We start from the raw sequence: 20,686 nt of genomic DNA on the forward strand, positions 1-20,686 counted from the left end.
TTTCAATACATTTCTTAAGGCATCAACTGAGTGATAGAATTTGATTGTCACAGGAAAGGGGGACCATTTTCTGACAACACAAATGTTATATAAACAGATATTGGAAAATGTAAGTGTGTATATTAGTAGTCTAAAACCTTGTGACTCAAATAGAGTTTTAGGAACAATAGCTGTGTTACACTAAGGCAGGCAGTTTTTGGGATGTGTGACCGACCGTTGAGCCCCACAGTATTTTAGGCCTCATATATGACTGCTTGCTCAGAAACAAGCGATTTGATCTAGTGGACTTGGTGCACGCACACATTGCCTGCTCCACTACCTTTTGGATGGTTAGTGTGTGTGTGTGAGCTTGAGCAGCAGTGTGAGCATCAGTGTGTATGTTTCGGTGGGGGCTAGCTCAACCAGATTACAGGGCATTGAAGCACACTCAATGCCAAGTTGCAAAGTCTTCCATGCAGATGTAACCAGCTGTCTGTCCCTCTGTCAAGGTACTTCTCCCTCACTCTTTCTTGGGCCCTACCCTGACTCATTCACTCCTTCACTCTTTCTTGGGCCCTACCCTGACTCATTCACTCCTTCACTCTTTCTTGGGCCCTACCCTGACTCATTCACTCCTTCACTCTTTCTTGGGCCCTACCCTGACTCATTCACTCCTTCACTCTTTCTTGGGCCCTACCCTGACTCATTCACTCCTTCACTCTTTCTTGGGCCCTACCCTGACTCATTCACTCCTTCACTCTTTCTGGGGCCCTACCCTGACTCATTCACTCCTTCACTCTTTCTGGGGCCCTACCCTGACTCATTCACTCTTTCTTGGGCCCTACCCTGACTCATTCACTCATTTCTTGGGCCCTACCCTGACTCATTCACTCATTCACTCTTTCTTGGGCCCTACCCTGACTCATTCACTCCTTCACTCTTTCTGGGGCCCTACCCTGACTCATTCACTCCTTCACTCTTTCTGGGGCCCTACCCTGACTCATTCACTCCTTCACTCTTTCTGGGGCCCTACCCTGACTCATTCACTCCTTCACTCTTTCTTGGGCCCTACCCTGACTCATTCACTCCTTCACTCTTTCTTGGGCCCTACCCTGACTCATTCACTCCTTCACTCTTTCTTGGGCCCTACCCTGACTCATTCACTCCTTCACTCTTTCTGGGGCCCTACCCTGACTCATTCACTCCTTCACTCTTTCTTGGGCCCTACCCTGACTCATTCACTCCTTCACTCTTTCTTGGGCCCTACCCTGACTGTCACTCTTTCTTGGGCCCTACCCTGACTCTCTCAGACCATCTCTTTCTTGAATGCATATATGTGTGTGTACAAAACAGTAATAACACCTGCTCTTCCTATGACATAGACCGAACAGGTGAATCCAGGGGAAAGCTCTGATCCCTTATTGATGCCACTTGTCAAATCTACTTCAACCAGTGTCGATTAAGGGGAGGAGACAGGTTAAAGAAGGATTTTTAAGCCTTGAGACAATTGAGACATGGATTGTATATGTGTGTCATTCAAAGGGTGAATGGGCAATACAAAATATTGAAGTGCCTTTTGAAAGAGTTATTGTAGTAGGTGCCAGGCGCACCGGTTTGTGTCAAGAACTGCAGCGCTGCTGGGTTTTCACGCTCAACCGTTTTCCGTGTGTATCAAGAATGGTCCACCACCCAACTCAATATTAGGAAGGTGTTCCCAATGTTTGGTATACTCAATGTATATGGAGTGCATGTAATGTATTACATTTGGTCATAATCATAACGTAGATGTTCTAATTTAATGTAGGTGACAGTCAAAAAGTCATATGGTATCTTGTATTAGCCTTGGGAGAGTGGCAGAAACTGTCAGGAAAGCATTGCTTAATTAAAATACCAAATGGTAAAGAGTGGGGATCAGTGACAACTTGACAAGTCTCTGGTGTTGCTGCAGGAATATAGGTCATAGAAGATGCTTGGGTACTTGATCATGCATTCATTGCCTACAGGGAAGAGTTGCGTTGGTGGCAGTGGGCTGGAGATAGAGGCAGAGCGAGAGACACTCACATTGGTTTACCAGATGGAGAAACTGGTGCTTGATAGCGAGACTATTCACAATCATGTTGTTTTGTATTTTTTACAACTGTAGAGAAGCAGAGCGAGAGACACTCACATTGGTTTACCAGATGGAGAAACTGGTGCTTGATAGCGAGACTATTCACAATCATGTTGTTTTGTATTTTTTACAACTGTAGAGAAGCAATCAAAACAGTTTATTATTAATATCATCTCTTTTGCCAGTTACACAGCCGACAGCGCGTCTGAAGTTCCACAACTGGTTTGCACTGTGATATTTCTTCAGGATGTGGATTCTCACAGGAAACGTGTGGAGTGAGGCAAAGCAATGTTCAAGAGCTTAATGAAGTCTTTGGGCTAAATGGAAAACCAGACGTGGAGGGTGTGAAGGTTGCTAACTGGGACCACGTCTTTTTTTGGTCTCTTCCTCTCAGGGTTTTCCTGGACACAGTGGCGCCATGGGTCAACCAGAGGACCACAGCCAACTAGCTCCTGGTGTCTCGAAGTTGGGTTCCTCGTCAAAGGTCTTGACTTGTCATCACCAAAGTGATGCTTTTGGTCCTTTTTTTTGTTTTTAAATTATGCGCTTTTGATCAGAGACGGACGACGGTGTCACCTTTGGTTGATTGATGAGGAGTGAAGGCAGAAGACCCATTAGCTACTGGTAGAGATACATGAGCTTTGTGTTTGAAAGGTAACCATTGGATGTTGTTGTTGTTTCCTCCCCCGCAATAGTCTAAATCTAGCAGGCTCACACTCAGTTGACGTGAGTGAGTGTGTCAGGCTGAGGCGAAGTGTACTGGTTATGTCTTCCGATAAGCTGACTGACGGTATACATAACTGTTGTATTGCATTGACTTTCCTTAAACAGGAACTGTATAGAAGATATTGATCAGCTGAGCAGTATGGTGTTGAATTAAATCATCTGAACTAATAATGCTCCAGGCTATGTCACTTCTTTGACTAAGAAAGCAGAAAGGAAAATTAATATTCAGATTCAGAGATAAACATTCAAAACAGAGGTTTGAAAATGTAAAGATGGCATTTCCACATCCTTGTGCAATGGTTCTTGGCAGTGATAGTCATTTATTTACATAGACATTCCTATTCAACTGTAATCATCAGAGCCTGGGGTATCGGCAACTTCCGTACCAAATTAGTGTCAGCGTTGAATATGCTACATTTATATCAATTCTGATGCCAGCAGGCTGCCTACTGCCTCACTTTATGGGAAATGCGCATTCTTCATAAATAGGCCATAGTGACTCATCTATCTGTCTTTGTCAACAGGATTCACACCCTCCATCTTCTCTCATCCCTGGTGATTTCAACGCGTTATGATGTGATACTGGAACATCAGTGAGCCAGTGTCTGTGAGAGTGGGATAGAGCATGGGATTGGCCCCCGGAGACAGGAACCATACTCTTATTCCTGAGGCTCCCAGGTCTCTGGCCCCTTAGGGCACACAATAGACAGCGAGCAGCTCTGAGGTGAGTGGGCTAAATGATGTGTGTTACTGCTATCTGAAATGAACTGTTAATAACAAGTGTATTACTGGGGGATAACCTTTTTGACGTTGCTTTTAGTGTAGTTGTCGCGATGTTGCACACATGCTCCTATTGGTTAATGTCAACATTCACTTAGCAGTGCATGTCATTGCTCCCTATAGAGAAAATGGTCAATATGAGGACAAGTGATTTGATCAAATCCTTTGTTTGTTGAAATTGGGGTTTAGAAAGTGTGCAGTAGGAGCATTTTCCAGCTAATATTGAGAAGGAGCTTTTCCTAGCTAGCTGATGTTGACCATTAGAATTAGCTAGCCTGACATCTGTGCCGTAACCTTAAGTGTGTCCAGCTAATGACTTTCCATTGGTGTTGATTACAACAGTGGGCCATTCCTGAGAGTTGAGTGTCACAATGCTATAAAATAAGATGGATTAGACCCTCCAAGCTCATGTTGATCTGGGAGATTTACTGGCCACTGAGACCCTCCATTGTGTCTCCATTGAGGCTGGCCTGCAAAGGAGAGTGAATGGAGTCTGTCCAGGGTTCCAGGGTCAGTCTGTTGCACGGGAAGAAGAGTGGGGGGCAAAGCAAGGGGCTTCTCTGGACACACAAAGCCAAGATTAAGTGAAGGATAGAGCTTGGGAGTGGAGAAGGGAACGAAACAGGAGTAATAGAGAGACCATCTGTTGATTTAATTATTTTCCATTTGAGATTCACCTTGATGAATTATTGAAGTATTCTTCAAAAGTATGCAGTTTTTGCTCCCTGTCTTTTATTTGCTCTTTTCTTTCTCTTCTCTGGTCTTTAAGGAGTATATTATTGCTCTGTGCGGTTTACTCTCTCCCATGTTAATTAATGGACACTATTGATGCCAAACGGCACTATTCTGCTGCAGTTGTAAATGAGATTATTTAAATGCATGCGAGGAGGTTAATGTCTGGTTGGGGAAATGCTTTTTCATCAGCAAGACGGTCTATTTCTGCCGCCGTGGTAAAATTACTTTTTAATTTCCCTTTGATTTCATATACATCTCTGTGCAGGATTCTGATCCACTCGGCTGTCCATTTGTCTGTGGTTCATTACTATATTTTCAATCCATTCTTGGATATCATGTTGAGTCTTTGGTTTTTATTCAACAGAGGTTTTACTGTATCACCAAATTATTTTAACACTGTTTTTGTCGCAGTTTTGGAAAAGAGGTGAAATTACTGGACAGAGTCTACTATCAGTCTTCCCTAACAGCAGTAACGGGTGTAAAGGGATATTTTGAAAAATGTCTGTGTTATAGGGACAATATTTCTGACCAGGTGCACAAACAGAGCTGGCACTTGCAGCCGCACACGCCCGCTAACAACTAGCCCCCCAGAATGGCACACATTCCAATGGAGAGAGAGAAGGGGTGGATGACTAATGTTTCTTTACACCATGGTGACATGATTTTTAAAATTCAAATCTTGGAAATAGTTAACACATTTTCACAGGCCACAAAAATAAAGGAATGTCCCCGGAAATCAGGGACATCTGGTCACCCTATTCACCATCTTCAAAGTCAGCGAGATTAGGAAAAGATAAATGTAGGCTAGGTGACCAAATGTGATATGAATTCAATACGCTTTGACACACTTTTGTCAAGTTGGTTTCTGTAGACATCGGTTAGATCTAGTTCAGTCTGTTGGTAGTCTAATATAAGTTCTCTAACCCTAGGCAAAGATGATACGCTCAAAATATTACCATAAAAGACGAATGAAGGAAAAACTTGCTTGTTATCAGACCTCCGTGACATTATTATTTTCACATCCATATCCCATTAGAGGGTGTCTACTGTATGTGAAACTGTGCCGTGATTCTCCATAATGGCCGTCCCTGTGGGACACACTCGGAGCCCCTGGAGGGTCCCTGTAGCACATGCTACTCCTATTGTGTGGGTGTTCATGAGGATTAACGTCCTATGACAAGTGATCTCACATTCCTCAACTCTCTGGGGACAAGTGTATGTAATGTGTATGCATCTTTGTTTGAGTGTATACTATACACTATGAGGGGGGAGTTGAGGGGTTTGTGGTGTGTGTGTCTATGTATGCACGTTCGGTAGTGTGTGTATGAGGGTGTCTGTCTGTCTATCTATCTATCTATCTATCTATCTATCTATCTATCTATCTATCTATCTATCTATCTATATATATATATATAGATAGATAGATCTATAGATAGATCTATAGATAGATAGATAGATAGATAGATATATAGATAGATAGATATATAGATAGATAGATCTATAGATAGATAGATCGATAGATAGATAGATCTATAGATAGATAGATCGATAGATAGATCTATAGATCTATATAGAGATAGATAGATCTATATAGATATCTATCTATCGCAAGAGACAGACACCCTCATACACACACTACCGAACTTGCATACATAGACACACACGCCACAAACCCCTCAACTCCCCCCTCATAGTGTATAGTATACACTCAAACAAAGATTCATATATATAGATATACCTTCCTGTATTATGCTAAAATGTTTATTCTATTTTACTGAGACATTTACTTTGTTCCTGTTCTGTTTTATTATCTCTTGTTGTTGCATTGTCGAGAAGGAACCTGCAAGTAAGCATTTCGTTGGATGGCGTATACTATGTGTATCCTGTACATATGACTAATAAAAACTTGAAAGTGTGTGTGTGTGTGGACACACGCAACGCATACACACAGTAATGTACGGTGCTCCCCTTCCAGCTTCCCCCTTCCCTTTGATGTGTGGGGTGTTAATGGAGCCCCTCATATTTTAATTAATGAATTTATTCATACTCCCTCCCTCTCTTTCTCAAAATAACCAAACTGGAATCCAACCGACTGAATTGGACAAAATTAAACAGCATGGTCCTGGCTGGTTTGGGCGCCTAATTGATACAGATATATTTGCCACAAAAGCAAGAGATTTTTAATAAAGCACGTCTTCAAAACAGAAGGACACCCAAAATGTCCCTCTCTGGGGGTGGTCCTCAAAATGTGTGTTTGTTTAAGAGTCTAATGCAAAACCTTTGGGCATGTATCCACTATCATTCTCTCTTGAAATTAGCTTATATTTTCCTAAATAAGAGGAATTCTGAAAATCTTATTCTGGATGGTTGACTCTGTGTAAGAACATCTGCTAAGTGAATATATGTATGAAAATAGCTACACAGGGGCATGTCGTCATGTACATGAAATTGTCTAACCCAGGTAGTCAGGCATTCCCCAGGACAGCTGTCCTGGCCCCTTTTACTTTTTTCAATCTTTAGTAATCATCTGCCTTTGGCACGGAGTAAAACCTGTGTGTTTATGTATGCTGATGATTCAACACTATACATGCCAGCTACCATAGCAAGTGAAATCACTGCAACACTTAACAAAGAGCTGCAGTAAGTTTTAGAATGGGTGGCAAGAAATAAGTTAAGTCCTAAATATTTCAAAAACCTAAAGCATTGGACAAATCATTCACTAAACCTCAACTAAATCTTGTAATGAATGTGGAATTTTAGCAAGTTGTGAAGACTAAACTGCTTGGTGTAACCTTGGATTGTAGTAAACTTTTATGGTGAAAACATATTGATGCAACGGTAGCTAAAATGGGAAGAGGTCTGTCTGTAACAAAACACTGCTCTTCTTGACATCGCTATCAACAAACCAAGTCCTACAGGCCCTAGTTTTTTTCACACCTGGACTACTGCCTAGTCCTGGTCAAGTGGAACAATGAAGAACAGAGGCGGATTAGTTGGCCCAGAACAGCACAGCTGGCCCGTAAACTAACATATTAGATTGAGTGCATCGCTACCCGTCTTTATAAGAGGTTTTGAAAGCACCGAGCTGTCTGTTCAAACGCCTAGCACACAGCTCAGACACCCATGCATACTCCTCAGCAGAGGTATCTTCACAGTGCCCAAGTCCAGAACAGACGATGGGAAATGCACAGTACTACATAGAGCCACGACTACATGAAACTCTCTTCCACTTCAAGTATCCCATGCAAGCAGTAAAGTCAGATTTAAATACAGATCAAACTACACCTTATTGAACAGAATTGAATGTGAAGAGATGCACATGCGCACACAAGAGCATAAGCACACACAATCTAAAGCAGGGGTGTCAAACTCAAATACCCAGTAGGCCAAAATGTAAAACCTGAACAAAGTCACTGGCCAACATTGAACAAATGAACCTTTTAATATGGACCCAAACAAGTTTTGCTTTAACATTGAATATGGAACAAGCATCGCTTATTACCATACAATATATAATTTAACAGTGGAGACATGCAAAAGCGAATTTCAAATGAAAAAAACACATCAATGGCATTCATTTATTAAATAAATAAAATTTAAATAAAAATTGTATTTATTTTTATTTTTTTATTTCACCTTTATTTAACCAGGTAGGCTAGTTGAGAACAAGTTCTCATTTGCAACTGCGACCTGGCCAAGATAAAGCATAGCAGTGTGAACAGACAACACAGAGTTACACATGGAGTAAACAATTAGCAAGTCAATAACACAGTAGAAAAAAATGGGCAGTCTATATACAATGTGTGCAAAAGGCATGAGGAGGTAGGCGAATAATACAATTTTGCAGATTAACACTGGAGTGATAAATGATCAGATGGGCATGTACAGGTAGAGATATTGGTGTGCAAAAGAGCAGAAAAGTAAATAAATAAAAACAGTATAAAAACAGTATGGGAATGAGGTAGGTGAAAAAGGGTGAGCTATTTACCTATAGACTATGTACAGCTGCAGCGATCGGTTAGGTGCTCGGATAGCTGATGTTTGAAGTTGGTGAGGGAGATAAAAGTCTCCAACTTCAGCGATTTTTGCAATTCGTTCCAGTCACAGGCAGCAGAGTACTGGAACGAAAGGCGGCCAAATGAGGTGTTGGCTTTAGGGATGATCAGTGAGATACACCTGCTGGAGCGCGTGCTACGGATGGGTGTTGCCATCGTGACCAGTGAACTGAGATAAGGCGGAGCTTTACCTAGCATGGACTTGTAAATGACCTGGAGCCAGTGGGTCTGGCGACGAATATGTAGTGAGGGCCAGCCGACTAGAGCATACAAGTCGCAGTGGTGGGTGGTATAAGGTGCTTTAGTGACAAAACGGATGGCACTGTGATAAACTGCATCCAGTTTGCTGAGTAGAGTGTTGGAAGCCATTTTGTAGATGACATCGCCGAAGTCGAGGATCGGTAGGATAGTCAGTTTTACTAGGGTAAGCTTGGCAGCGTGAGTGAAGGAGGCTTTGTTGCGGAATAGAAAGCCGACTCTGGATTTGATTTTTGATTGGAGATGTTTGATGTGAGTCTGGAAGGAGAGTTTGCAGTCTAGCCAGACACCTAGGTACTTATAGATGTCCACATATTCAAGGTTGGAACCATCCAGGGTGGTGATGCTAGTCGGGCATGCGGGTGCAGGCAGCGATCGGTTGAAAAGCATGCATTTGGTTTTACTCGCGTTTAAGAGCAGTTGGAGGCCACGGAAGGAGTGCTGTATGGCATTGAAGCTCGTTTGGAGGTTTGATAGCACAGTGTCCAATGACGGGCCGAAAGTATATAGAATGGTGTCGTCTGCGTAGAGGTGGATCAGGGAATCGCCCGCAGCAAGAGCAACATCATTGATATATACAGAGAAAAGAGTCGGCCCGAGAATTGAACCCTGTGGCACCCCCATAGAGACTGCCAGAGGACCGGACAGCATGCCCTCTGATTTGACACACTGAACTCTGTCTGCAAAGTAATTGGTGAACCAGGCGAGGCAGTCATCCGAAAAACCGAGGCTGTTGAGTCTGCCGATAAGAATTTGGTGATTGAAAGAGTCGAAAGCCTTGGCGAGGTCGATGAAGACGGCTGCACAGTACTGTCTTTTATCGATGGCGGTTATGATATCATTTAGTACCTTGAGTGTGGCTGAGGTGCACCCGTGACCGGCTCGGAAACCAGATTGCACAGCGGAGAAGGTACGGTGGGATTCGAGATGGTCAGTGACCTGTTTGTTGACTTGGCTTTCGAAGACCTTAGATAGGCAGGGAGGATGGATATAGGTCTATAGCAGTTTGGGTCCAGGGTGTCTCCCCTTTGAAGAGGGGGATGACTGCGGCAGCTTTCAATCCTTGGGGATCTCAGACGATATGAAAGAGAGGTTGAACAGGCTGGTAATAGGGGTTGCGACAATGGCGGCAGATAGTTTCAGAAATAGCGGGTCCAGATTGTCAAGCCCAGCTGATTTGTACGGGTCCAGGTTTTGCAGCTCTTTCAGAACATCTGCTATCTGGATTTGGGTAAAGGAGAACCTGGAGAGGCTTGGGTGAGGAACTACGGGGGGGGCGGAGCTGTTGGCCGAGGTTGGAGTAGCCAGGCGGAAGGCATGGCCAGCCGTTGAGAAGTGCTTATTGAAGTTTTCGATAATCATGGATTTATCGGTGGAGACCGTGTTTCCTAGCCTCAGTGCAGTGGGCAGCTGGGAGTAGGTGCTCTTGTTCTCCATGGACTTCACAGTGTCCCAGCACTTTTTGGAGTTGGAGCTACAGGATGCAAACTTCTGCCTGAAGAAGCTGGCCTTAGCTTTCCTGACTGACTGCGTGTATTGGTTCCTGACTTCCCTGAACAGTTGCATATCACGGGGGCTATTCGATGCTATTGCAGTCCGCCACAGGATGTTTTTGTGCTGGTCGACGGCAGTCAGGTCTGGAGTGAACCAAGGGCTGTATCTGTTCTTGGTTCTGCATTTTTTGAACGGAGCATGCTTATCCAAAATGGTGAGGAAGTTACTTTTAAAGAATGACCAGGCATCCTCAACTGACGGGATGAGGTCAATGTCCTTCCAGGATACACGGGCCAGGTCGATTAGAAAGGCCTGCTCACAGAAGTGTTTTAGGGAGCGTTTGACAGTGATGAGGGGTGGTCGTTTGACTGCGGCTCCGTGGCGGATACAGGCGATGAGGCAGTGATCGCTGAGATCCTGGTTGAAGACAGCGGAGGTATATTTGGAGGGCCAGTTGGTCAGGATGACGTCTATGAGGGTGCCCTTGTTTACAGAGTTAGGGTTGTACCTGGTGGGTTCCTTGATGATTTGCGTGAGATTGAGGGCATCTAGCTTAGATTGTAGGACTGCCGGGGTGTTAAGCATATCCCAGTTTAGGTCACCTAACAGAACAAACTCTGAAGCTAGATGGGGGATCAATTCACAAATGGTGTCCAGGGCACAGCTGGGAGCTGACGGGGGTCGGTAGCAGGCGGCAACAGTGAGAGACTTGTTTCTGGAGAGAGTAATTTTCAAAATTAGTAGTTCAAACTGTTTGGGTATGGACCTGGAAAGTATGACATTACTTTGCAGGCTATCTCTGCAGTAGACTGCGACTCCGCCCCCTTTGGCAGTTCTATCTTGACGGAAGATGTTATAGTTGGGTATGGAAATCTCTGAATTTTTGGTGGCCTTCCTGAGCCAGGATTCAGACACGGCAAGGACATCAGGGTTAGCAGAGTGTGCTAAAGCAGTGAGTAAAACAAACTTAGGGAGGAGGCTTCTGATGTTGACATGCATAAAACCAAGACTTTTTCGATCACAGAAGTCAACAAATGAGGGTACCTGGGGACATGCAGGGCCTGGGTTTACCTCCACATCACCCGCGGAAAAGCATGCACTCTACACACACCTATATTGTTATATTGCTGTATAATAGATTTTACTGTAGATATATTGTACAGTAGTGTGTAATGTGTTGTGTTGTGTGATGTACTATTTAATTTTTTATATAATCTCCTTAATCTTGTTTGGACCCCAGGATGAGTTGCTGCTGCCTTGGCAGCGAGAGCATGGTTAAATGAATGCTTTTATTGATTAATAAGCTATTTCACAAACGTGAACTTTTGCAACTCTGGAGGAGTAGTGTCGCTGATGGTTAGGGGGTTTGAATGAACAAGACCCATGATCGGGGTTTCTCCTACTGTAGTGTTCAGGTAGATGTACATACAGTACCCGTCAAAGGTTTGGACAAATGTTGTATTATACCTACTCATTCAAGGGTTTTTCTTTAATCGGACTATTTTCTACATTGTATAATAATAGTGGAGACATCAAAACTATGAAATAACACAACACCAATTCTTCAACGTAGCCACCCTTTGCTTTGACAGCTTTGCACACTCGTAGCGTTCTCTCAACCAGCTTCATGAGGTAGTCACCTGAAATGCATTTCAATTAACAGGTGTCTCTTGTTAAAAGTTCATTTGTGGAATTTCTTTCCTTCTTAATGTGTTTGAGCCAATCAGTTGTGTTGTGACAAGTTAGGGGTGGAATGCAGAACATAACCCTATTTGGTAAAATACCAAGTCCATATTATAGCAAGAACAGAACAAATAAGTAAAGAGAAATGACAGTCCATCACTACTTTAAGACATAGTCAATCTGAAAAATTAAGAACTTGAAGTTTTTTCAAGTGCCGTCGCAAAAACCATCAAGAGCTATGATGAAACTGGCTCTCGTGAGGACTGCCACAGGAAAGGAAGATCCAGAGTTACCTCTGCTGTAGAGGATAAGTTCATTTAGAGTTAACTGCTCCTCAGATTGTAGCCCAAATAAATGCTTCAGTGTTCAAGTAACAGAAACATCTCAACATCAACTGTTCAGAGGAGACTGCGTGAATCAAGCCTTCATCATTGAATTGCTGCAAAGAAACCATTATTAAAGGACCCCAATAATAAGAAGAGACTTGCTTGTGCCAAGAAACACACGCAATGGACATTAGACCGGTGGAAATCTATCCTTTGGTCTGATAAATGTGTCTTTGTGAGATGCAGAGTAGGTTGATCTCCGCATTTGTGGTTCCCACCGTGAAGCATGGAGGAGGTGGTGTGGGGGTGCTTTGCAGGTGACACTGTCTGTGATTTATTTAGAATTCAAGGCACACTTAACCAGCATGGCTACCACAGCATTCTGTAGTGCCATCCCATCTGGTTTGCACTTAGTGGGGCTATCATTTGTTTTTCAATAGGACAATGACCCAACACACCTCCAGGCTCTGTAAGGGCTATTTGACCAAGAAGGAGAGTGATGGATGTTTGCATCAGATGACCTGGCATCCACATTCACTCAACCTCAACCCAATTGAGATAGTTTGGAATGAGTCGGACCGCAGAGTGAAGGAAAAGCAGCCAACAAGTGCTCAGCATATGTGGGAACTCCTTCAAGACTGTTGGAAAAGCATTCCTCGTGAAGCTGGTTGAGAGAATGCCAAGTGTACAAAGCTGTCATCAAGGCAAAGGGTGGCTACTTTGAAGAATCTGAAATATAAAATATATTTAGATTTGTTTAACACTTTTGGTTAATACACGATTCCATGTGCTATTTCATAGTTTTGATGTCTTCACTATTATTCTACATTGTAGAAAATGGTACAAATAAAGAAAAACCTTTGAATGAGTAGGTATAATACAATACAAAATTTGACCTGTAGTGTATTTAGATTTTGATCTGAAAAGGACAAGTTTTTAAATGTTTTACCAATTTATCTTTTGTTGATAAAAAAAGGGTATTCAATGAGGATATTCCTCCTCTGAGGAGCGGCCAATGATGTACATCTACCGGATGTGCAACAACTAAGTACTGTCTCTGTGTGAATTAGAGTTAGTGAAAATCTAGCTTTAGGCTGTTCAGCTTGAAACACCCTGTCCTGTTCCTCTGTGAGATGCAGGAAGAGGGCCAATGTATAATTCAGATGGTAGATCTCTAATTGAGAGGGGAGCTGTAAACCCTCATTGATTTTGTCACCAGTGTCTGTGTCCTTGTTGGTCCCTGGAGGGTCTTCATTACACCAGGGCAGATGAGGCTGAACAGGGAGACTAATTGTGGGTGTTCACATTGAAATACTTGTCCTGTAAGGTACACTATATATGCAAAAGTATGAGTATGTGGACACCCCTTAAAATGAGTGGATTCAGCAATTTCAGCCACATCTGTTGCTGACAGGTGTATAAAATTGAGCACACAGCCATGCAATCTCCATAGAAACATTGGCAGTAGAATGGCCTTACTGAAGAGCACAGTGACTTTCAAGTGGCATTCCAACAAGTCAGTTTGTCAAATTTCTGCCCTGCTAGAGCTGTCCCAGTCAACTGTAAGTGCTGTTATTGTGAAGTGGAAACGTCTAGGAGCAACACATGCTCACAGAACGGGACCGCCGAGTGTCCTCGGTTGCAACACTCACTAGCGAGTTCTAAACTGCCTATGGAAGCAACGTCACCACAACAACTTTGCTGGGAGTTCATGGAATGGGGTTCAATGGCCGAGCAGCCGCACACAAGCCTAAGATCACCATGTACAATGCCAAGTGTCGGCTGGAGTGGTGTAAAGCTCACCGCCATTGAACACTGGAGCAGTGGAAATGCATTCTCTGGAGTGATGAATCACGCTTCACCATCTGGCAGAGGGGAGTCACTGTCTTGTCTTATTTATCAGATGACTGGCTTGATAACCCCTCCAGGGATGATGTGCCGGATGGGAATCCCACCCCACAATTGGTAAACCCCCCCCCCAAGCTAAGAAACAGTTCTCCGGTCAGTAGTATCAGTAAAGGGATGCAAAAGGGAGCTATACTGTAGTACCAGAGAAGTGTAATGATTACACTTTGCAGTTTTATCACACAAATGCACACGCGTTTAGTGCTATACAAACATTATGATGAAACAAAATTTGCAGATGGATGTGTTTTTTTCCAGTAACGTAATGAAGCAGTTGTGTGTTATTGTTACTGATGTTCATTCTAAGAACTGATGAGTCACCCATTTTGGGGGAAATTTGCTGATATAGGCAGAAATATATTTAATTGTCCATTTCGATGATGAATACCTCGTACGTGGTAAGCTATAGAAATGCCATCGGCAGCTGGTTAATGTGGCTGAACGCTTCAGTAATGATAGTGTTAGCATGGGCTTGTCTGACTCATGGGTTGTGTCTGAACAAGTGTATGGGTAATGGAGCTTATACAGCCAACTTCAGTGACTAGCGTAAGACCCAGAGCCACACTGTGAATGCGTCCCATATATAGTGCAATACTGTTAACCTTGTCAAATGTAGTGCACTATAAAGAGAGTAGGGAGGTATTTGACACGCAGCCTGCATGTTTTAGAGCCACAGTGTTTATTCGCCGCTCAGGCTCGGAACCCTTTAGCTTTACATGGCTAAATGTGTCTTTTCCATTAAGAGGCTATTCACTAGGGGCATCCAGAGTGGCACAGCGGTCTAAGGCACTGCATCTCAGGTCCTACTTCAGTCTAATCTTCAGCTGATTTATCACCTTATTTACATAACAAAAGGCACATCTCAATAGGTGGTCCTCAAATGACAGTGTGAAGTTTGCATGTGTCTGAAAAACGAGATTTTGCTTAAAACATATATATTTTTGTGTGCATTAATGTATTTAAATATCAGATATTGTTTTCTGCCAGGAAAAGTTCAAAAATAGCTGGGGTGTGTCTGTCTCTGCGGTGTGTCTACTGTCTACTCTAACTGTCAACCATTTGCCCTGGGGTAGTGAGACGAACCACAATGCACAGTCGACAGCGAGGACCTTTGAGCATTATGACAACGCTAGTCACACGCCAACCATATACAGTAGGGGAGACAAAACATGCACTGTTTCAACTCTTCAAGAACACATGAACCTTTTGAGTTTATAAACGTATTCTAGGTTGCTTCTTTTAACTACAGCGCACACAATGTAAAACATTCCCCATCTGACCACACTATCACCCTCTTCCTCTCCCCCAGAGTCCGCTCTCTCACCCTGAGAGGTGCTTTAGTCACGGGAGGAGGTTATGTACAGAATTCCACACACCAAGAATGTTGTGAAGGGGGCACGACAATGCCTTTTCCCCTTCTGGAGACGGAAAAGATTTGTCATCGGTCTCCAGATTCTCCAAAAGTTATACAGCTGTACCATCGAGAGCATCCTTAACGGTTGCGTCACCGCCTGATATGGCAACTGCTCCGACTGTAAAGCACGACAGAGGATAGTGCGTACGGCCCAGTACATCACTGGGGCCAAGCTTCCTGCCATCCAGGACCTATATAAAAATACCAGGCGGTATCAGAGAAAGTCCAAAAAGTTGTCAAAGACTCCAGTCATCCAAGTCATAGACTGATCTCTCTGCTACCACACTTACGGCAAGGGGTACCAGAGCGCCACGTCTAGGTCCAAAAGGCTCCTTAATTAACAGCATGGTCCCCAAGCCATATGAATGCGGAACAATTAATCAAATGGCTACCCGGACTATTTGCATTGACCCTAGTCTTTGTTTTTACACTGCTGCTCTCGTTGTTTATTATCTATGCATAGTCACTTTACTCCTACTTCCATGTACAAATTACCTCGACTAACCTGTACCCACACACATTTACTCAGTTACTTTTTTATTTATAAATGTTTTTTTGTTTGTTTTTTTACTGCATTGTTGGTTAAGGGCTTGTAAGTAAGCAGTTCACGGTAAGGTGCAGGTTGTATTCGGCGCATGTGACAAATCCAATTTGATGATCTTTTCCACCACAGGGAAGGAGATGTATAGAGGGTAGTCTAAGAACAGCCATGCTCAAAGACATTACTTTCCCTCCCCTTTCTAATCCCAACATGCCCCATAGACTGTAAATCAATGCAAAGATTCCAACCCAACCCTGCTGTCTAACAACAGGGCAAATATAGGGTCACAGTAGAATAAATGGTCTTTTAAAAGAAATGTAATATCTTTATATGGGGGTGGTTTGTCCGTGTGGTATGACCGTTTATGTGAAAGGTAGATTCCAAACATTGAGTGCTGTAGTAGAGTTGCAAATTCCCTATTTGACATAGTTCCTAGGGAGGAAGGGTAGTCATGTGGTTGTGACAGCAGCAGGGTTGGCCCAGGATTCAGGACCACATAGCATCAATGAATAACCAGCATTCCAGATATGTAATTAGGCTATAGTGGTGGGGGTTTAGTGTGTGGTGGGGGTTTGGTAGGCATGTTCCATGTTTAGGGGCTGGTGGTGATGTGGGTGTTCTCTTCCAGGCACTGACAGGCTGACAGTGTGTGGCCGTGACAGACAGACACACACACACATACACACTAAGGTAAAGATGGTGACAGGTTGTAGCCTACAGCCTGCCACCATTTTTACCTTAAGTGTGTCGTAGCCACCTGTCTTGGTGGGGAGGAAATGTGTCTCTACAACAGAACATGTCTCTACACCAGTCTAAATCCATCTCTGCACCCTCAGCGTATGGTCCATGGAAAAACATTCTGCGGCCGGTAGCTTATTCACCTTTCACCCCTCATCTATTTTTAACATTCCCTAACCAGAAACCGTGGATTGATGGCAGCATTCGCGTGAAACTGAAAGCGCGAGCCACTGCTTTTAATCAGGGCAAGGTGTCTGGTAACATGACCGAATACAAACAGTGCAGCTATTCCCTCCGCAAGGCTATCAAACAAGCTAAGCGTCAGTACAGAGACAAAGTAGAATCTCAATTCAACGGCTCAGACACAAGAGGCATGTGGCAGGGTCTACAGTCAATCACGGACTACAGGAAGAAATCCAGCCCCGTCACGGACCAGGATGTCTTGCTCCCAGGGATACTAAATAACTTTTTTGCCCGCTTCGAGGACAATACAGTGCCACTGACACGGCCTGCAACGGAAACGTGCGGTTTCTCCTTCACTGCAGCCGAGGTGAGTAAGACATTTAAACATTTAAATGTTAACCCTCGCAAGGCTTCAGGCCCAGACGGCATCCCCAGCCGCGCCCTCAGAGCATGCGCAGACCAGCTGGCCGGTGTGTTTACGGACATATTCAATCAATCCCTATACCAGTCTGCTGTTCCCACATGCTTCAAGAGGGCCACCATTGTTCCTGTTCCCAAGAAAGCTAAGGTAACTGAGCTAAACGACTACGGTGCGTAGCACTCACTTCCGTCATCATGAAGTGCTTTGAGAGACTAGTCAAGGACCATATCACCTCCACCCTACCTGACACCCTAGACCCACTCCAATTTGCTTACCGCCCAAATAGGTCCACAGACGATGCAATCTCAACCACACTGCACACTGCCCTAACCCATCTGGACAAGAGGAATACCTATGTGAGAATGCTGTTCATCGACTACAGCTCGGCATTCAACACCATAGTACCCTCCAAGCTCGTCATCAAGCTCGAGACCCTGGGTCTCGACCCCGCCCTGTGCAACTGGGTACTGGACTTCCTGACGGGCCGCCCCCAGGTGGTGAGGGTAGGCAACAACATCTCCTCCCCGCTGATCCTCAACACTGGGGCCCCACAAGGATGCGTTCTGAGCCCTCTCCTGTACTCCCTGTTCACCCACGACTGCGTGGCCACGCACGCCTCCAACTCAATCATCAAGTTTGCGGACGACACAACAGTGGTAGGCTTGATTACCAACAACGACGAGACGGCCTACAGGGAGGAGGTGAGGGCCCTCGGAGTGTGGTGTCAGGAAAATAACCTCACACTCAACGTCAACAAAACTAAGGAGATAATTGTGGACTTCAGGAAACAGCAGAGGAAACACCTCCCTATCCACATCGATGGAACAGTAGTGGAGAGGGTAGCAAGTTTTAAGTTCCTCGGCATACACATCACAGACAAACTGAATTGGTCCACTCACACAGACGGCATCGTGAAGAAGGCACAGCAGCGCCTCTTCAACCTCAGGAGGCTGAAGAAATTCGGCTTGTCACCAAAAGCACTCACAAACTTCTACAGATGCACAATCGAGAGCATCCTTGCGGACTGTATCACCGCCTGGTACGGCAACTGCCCCGCCCTCAACCGTAAGGCTCTCCAGAGGGTAGTGAGGTCTGCACAACGCGTCACCGGGGGCAAACTACCTGCCCTTCAGGACACCTACACCACCCGATGTTACGGGAAGGCCATAAAGATCATCAAGGACAACAACCACCCGAGCCACTGCCTGTTCACCCCGCTATCATCCAGAAGGCAAGGTCAGTACAGGTGCATCAAAGCTGGGACCGAGAGACTGAAAAACAGCTTCTATCTCAAGGCCATCAGACTGTTAAACAGCCACCACTAACATTGAGTGGCTGCTGCCAACACACTGACACTGACTCAACTCCAGCCACTTTAATAATGGGAATTGATGGGAAATGATGTAAATATATCACGAGCCACTTTAAACAATGCTACCTTATATAATGTTACTTACCCTATATTATTCATCTCATATGCATACGTATATACTGTACTCTATCATCGACTGCATCCTTATGTAATACATGTATCACTAGCCACTTTAACTATGCCACTTTGTTTACATACCCATCTCATATGTATATACTGTACTCGACACCATCTATCTCTGTATCTTGCCTATGCTGCTCTGTACCATCACTCATTCATATATCCTTATGTACATATTCTTTATCCCCTTACACTGTGTATAAGACAGTAGTTTTGGTATTGTTAGTTAGATTACTTGTTGGTTATTACTGCATTGTCGGAACTAGAAGCACAAGCATTTCGCTACACTCTCATTAACATCTGCTAACCATGTGTATGTGACAAATAAAATTTGATTTGATTTTGATTTGAACTGTTATTATATTTCGCAGCCGTATTTTAATAGATCTAAGGATAAAGTAGCCTGGAGCTTGCTCAATAGATGAAAGACAGTTTAATCTACAATTGTAGAGTTTAGAAAACCTCCACTCTGTGGCCTCTCCCCCTCAGTTTATAATTCCTCTTATTCCTTACAGATTAAAAACAGAAATGTTACATTATCGATTCACATTTAGGAGCGCTCCACTTGGCCCATTTATTGCCTTTCCTCCCTCATCCTACCTCATTTGCACACACTGTATATAGACAGACTTTCTCTATGGTATTATTGACTGTATGTTTGTTTATTCCATGTGTAACTCTGCCAGGTCACAGTTGTAAATGAGAACTTGTTCTCAACTAGCCTACCTGGTTAAATAAAGGTAAAAATACAATTGTCAATAGCTAACCCCCTTTTCTTTCTTTGACTTCCCCCTTCCCTACCTGCTCCCTCCCTTCCTGCCCCCCCCCCAGCCAGCCAGCAGTTAAGAGTTAATTCTGGGCTCAAGGAGAGGAGGAGGAGCAGCACACAGGGGCTTGTCCACAACTGTTGTAGTTGGCAGGGTTTGTCTGAGTGGAGGAGGGCCTCTCTCTCTCTCTCTCTCTCTCTCGCATGCTCTTATGTGCTTTAGCGCTGGTGAGTGTTCTCTCATGGCTAGGTCTCTGGAACAATGGCAGTCGCTACTGCAGACACGTATAATAGGTCAGCATTGCTACTGCTGCACTAGGATGGCCCTGACGTCTCAGCACTGAGCCTCAGTTGGAGAGATCTAGAAACAACACACGTCCCCTCCTCCTGCTCCTCCTCTCTGGGTGAGAACAGAGGGAGAGAGGCTGTCACTGCAGCACGAGGCTGGCCCAGCTGACACTGTGACTGGAGCAGTGGCTGCCTGGCAGAGGCATTCTGTGCTGTGGATATTATCTCATTCCTGTACGTAGGGTTTATTCCATATTGATCCCAGTCATTCCCCAGTGGAGGAACAGGAGCTCTGGAACGTCTAGTGACCTATGAGGTGATGATGGGGGAAGAGGGGCGATGAACTGGAAGAAAGGAGGGAGATATTAATTTTGTGTGTGAGTATTTTATAGTGTATTTTCAGAAGAGGATGGCATTGTGTACTTCTGTGTTAATGTGCATTTGTGTATGTGTTTATTAGATTGCTATATACAAATTTTTTTCTAGAACACACAAAAATGTTTCCCTGTACTCTTATACATGAGTGCTTTTATTTGCTTTGTTGTTTTCTCTCTCTGTGTGCATCTAATTTTGTCAGCGGGCTGCAAACCCGCGGGTTGGCAGGTTTTTGCCTGGGTTTTGTGGCGGGTGGGGATCAGAATCTCTGTACATGATGAGGGGGAGCAGGATGTTAGGCAGAACAGCTGGGCTGCTGTGGAGAGGGGCAGGCATGAGGGGTCACTCATTGGCATGGATCAGCTACTAGCCCCTAATACTCAATTTGGCGTAGTCATAACCAGACGCCCTCAGGGG

General features: G+C 44.2%; 1 protein-coding gene across 8 annotated transcripts in view; it reads left to right on the forward strand.

Annotated features, from left to right (window-relative positions):
- The window catches only part of LOC118400393 (nck-associated protein 5-like), a 109,314-nt gene that overhangs the window by 39,221 nt on the left and 49,407 nt on the right, over positions 1 to 20,686 (forward strand). For 4 of the 8 annotated variants that reach the window (XM_035797221.2, XM_035797226.2, XM_035797228.2 and 1 more), the window contains exon 2: positions 3,340 to 3,539. The gene's annotated coding sequence lies outside the window, so the exon portion shown is untranslated. The other 4 variants (XM_035797223.2, XM_035797222.2, XM_035797225.2 and 1 more) reach the window with 4 other exon arrangements.

This window comes from Oncorhynchus keta, chromosome 21 (assembly GCF_023373465.1).
Source record: "Oncorhynchus keta strain PuntledgeMale-10-30-2019 chromosome 21, Oket_V2, whole genome shotgun sequence".
In the NCBI taxonomy this organism is placed as follows: Eukaryota; Metazoa; Chordata; class Actinopteri; order Salmoniformes; family Salmonidae; genus Oncorhynchus; species Oncorhynchus keta.